The sequence below is a fragment of the Tinamus guttatus genome, unplaced genomic scaffold, assembly GCF_059628265.1.
Source record: "Tinamus guttatus ecotype Peru unplaced genomic scaffold, ASM5962826v1 Tinamus_guttatus_pri_ptg000083l, whole genome shotgun sequence".
Taxonomy (NCBI): domain Eukaryota; kingdom Metazoa; phylum Chordata; class Aves; order Tinamiformes; family Tinamidae; genus Tinamus; species Tinamus guttatus.
The window spans coordinates 1,293,419-1,297,062 of NW_028288617.1; positions in this window are offsets into that span (position 1 = coordinate 1,293,419).

A 3,644-nucleotide genomic window follows, 5' to 3' on the forward strand; every position below is an offset into this window, starting at 1 on the left:
GCTAATGAGAAATACACTATAAAGGTATATCTGGCTTTCTTTAATATTTTGTTGCTCCATGACCTGCTCAATCACTTTTTTTCTTTTTACTTTTTTTAATCTGCTCTGAATATTACTTAGTTTAAAAAGTGTAGCTATCAAGCAGAGCAGTGAAACTAATAAACTGCACTGAGTCAAAGTACTGTAATTTACTGTTATACTGATATCAGCCTGAAGTCAAGGGCCAGATTCTGATGGCAGACTCTAATCACTAATATTCTCCTCAATGTTGTATTTGAAATTTAGAATGGTATAATGCATTGCATAAACATTAAAAAATAGAGTGAATGAGGATTTTGAGACAGTTCCTTCCTGAAAAGGGAAATGAAAGCAGAAATCCAAACTTCTAAAACATACACTCATGGTTTTTTTGTGCCACTCAGGACTAAATATTCCTTAAAATAATTGCAGCAAGTGTTTTGTCAATGGTTCAATAATGTCCACTTACTGAAAAGTTGGGGCTGTGCTTTTGGGCGGGTGGCTCAAGGAGAATGGATGAATTGTATTAACGTAGTTGTGTCTGTTGAAATTCAACTAAAAGGCAGATTCTTGAGGGGTACTTATCAAAAAAAGAAATTCTTTCCCCACCAAAAATGTTATTGTCATGATGAGCTTTTACATCACAGCACACATACGACCAAATAATTTGTCCCGAACTCTTTCTTGTTACTTACTTTTAAAGAATGTATTGTCATGGACTTCAGTAAATATAGGTTTCTAACTGTATCCTAAAAACTTTATAGCATGCTATAGGGTAAATATGAGTAATAATCAGTCACTGTAAGCATTTCTCCATTACCTTCATCTTTATGATCCTTAAGAATTGCAGGGGGAATCCGTACTTAATATATAAAAATAACATCTCGTAGCTTTTAGATCATTTCAACTGCAGTCTGTAACTCTTCTGTAAGAACATGCCTCATGATCTCCATGTATTCCTGACAGACAAAATGAAATATCTTCTTCAATTCTTTTCATACATAAAGTGAAGTACAAAGAAAAGTGAAGTGCCAAAGTTTATCTTCAAGATAAAATGGTCACATCTGGAGAGCACATTTTGAAGGATGTAGTGTGGTATTGGGTAAATAGCTTAAAGCTCCCTTTTTTTTTTTTTTTTCCTTTAACCTTCAGGCAGAGTACTGTCTTCAAAGCTAATCAGACTTAGGGATTTTACCAAAGTTCAAATGACTTGCCTGTAGTATGATTTTTGCATTTTTAAAACATTCCCAATGCAGTTTCACTTTTGTCTTAAATAATCAAGTAGATAATGGATTTCAGTAGCACAGCAATGGAAAACTATCAAGAACTTTTTGAGGCATTAATAGCTGTGGGTATAATATGCCCTTTATTTGTTTTCATCTGAAGGAGAAACATGTGACTTTGTCCTGAAATTTTATGTCTTTTCATGAATGTTGCAGACAATCCTGGTTTATTTTGCTAACATGCAAACATGCTTTGTACAAAATATGAGTCATTTTGTTGCTTCTGCAAAGGCCATCTTCAAATTTGTTTGCAACAAAAATGTTTCGGTTTTGTTCTTCAGATCTAGTTCTGGAATAATTTGTGTGGTAATGCATGAAATGTTATGGATTACAATCTATTGTGAATAAATCAAAAAGAACTTATGCATCTACTGGAGAAACTGTTACAGAAATTATTGCAATCTTTGCTGATAAATGTAAATTATTTTCATGTTCATGGCACGAAATCCATGGTACCAAGTATTTGATTTTTTATCTTATCTTTCATGTGTTACTTCTCTATTGGAGAAGTAACGGTCACAGGCATGATTCATGGTGGGCTATAATGAAACCAGGAAAAATATTTAAATATTGACCTATCTGGTTTCGTATTAGATCATGAACATTGTGTTTACTCTTTGTCCATTCTGTGCTGAGCAAGTAGTCTCTAGATGCTAAATCTTATGCAGGCAGCATGTAACATATGATGCGTATATGAGATAAAATCATTTTTATATGTCAAATGATTGCACATAGAAGAAATGCCTAGCTCCTAGCTCCTTCTTTCAAGTAGTCTATGTCTTTACTAGATACGGAGTATATACATATACACTGTATATACATATACACATATATCATTTTGCATGACAGTGTTCAAATAAGTGCTGCATAAAGTTTATAAAGAAATGTAGGATTCTTAAGCTTTGGAGGCTTTGTGTATATGTCAATTATTGCTGTTTAAAGCTAGACACACAAAATTTTATGTCATTTTTATTTCAGTGGGTTTTTTTTTGTTTTCTCAGTCTTCAGTGAAGATGGAAACGTACCTCAGACACTAAGTCCTCTCTAGGAAAAGTGAGTAAGTAAGTAAATACTTTTATGACTCAGCCCTACTTTTGTGTCTTATTCTAATCCGGTTCTTCAAGGAGTCGAAGATCACAGTGGGCATCCAATCCACTACTGAGGGAAGTTTCCTTTCACTTTGAAACTCTTTTTTTTTTTTTTCTTTGAGATTAAAAGATTTGTTTCTCTCAACTTCTTACTCTGTAATTTCCTCAGCATTTCTAAAGACACCAGCAAAGAAATTCATATGTCAAAGCTGAAATCTATGTACAGTTCTAAAATTACCTGTTCAATAAAACATAAAAATTCCTACAAAAAACAAATGTGCAGATTACATTGCTATTGAAAACTTTCTAAATATTTCCAGTCTTGTTTACCATTTCCTCAGCTGTGTGGTAAGTGTAGAAAGATTGTGTTTTAACAAGAAATGTCTCAAACATCCCTGACTTACTTCATAGGTGCCATTCAAGGTCTTCGGATTTTTGAAGTTACTTGCTGTGTGCTAAAAATCTTGGGTTCGTATAAGCTAAATTCTTCAGGATTCTTCAGTGTAGTTCTCCAGAAGTGTATCCAGTTGTTTCATGTGTCCCTTTTTTCATACAATAATGAAATAAACGGCATCATATTAATAAGTGGTGAGCAGTCAACCCCAAAAGGGACATACAGAGCTAACCCGAAGGAATTCCAATGCACTCATGTATAACTGAACATTGCCTGGGTCAGAGCTTCTCCATGGATGTCTCTGTCTGCTTGGAATTTGGACTCTTAGAACTGTTAGGTGCTTTCAGAAGATAACACAAGAAAGGAGAAGGTGATATGTGTGACTCAAAGACATGGATAATAAACAGATACTTTACACTTTATTAGCAATGAAAATACATCTTACAGACGTAATTCCACTTAGAACTTGCTTACCTCCACTGTGGAGGAAGATAACCTCCTCTATCTTTCCTCTTACTTGTTGAATAGATTTAACTAAGTAAGCATTTAAAGGTACAGCACCTGACATCATAAAAACATCTTAAATATTGCTTTTTGTTCTTGTAAAGTAGAAGAAATGAAATAGAAGGCAAGAATAGTATTAAGAAGAACTTCAAGGAATAAAAGCCGGCCAATTGTAGAAAGTCTAGAAAAATATTTCAGTACTTTGTAAACCCTTACCTTAAATGATAAAATACAGTAGTGCTACACTCAAAGCATATGTTAGAATAATTCATATAAAAAGGTATACCAATAAGGGTATTCTGCATCTTGCACATGTCAGTTTTTCTGTTTGCCTTGCTTTAAGTTCAAGGCACAGTA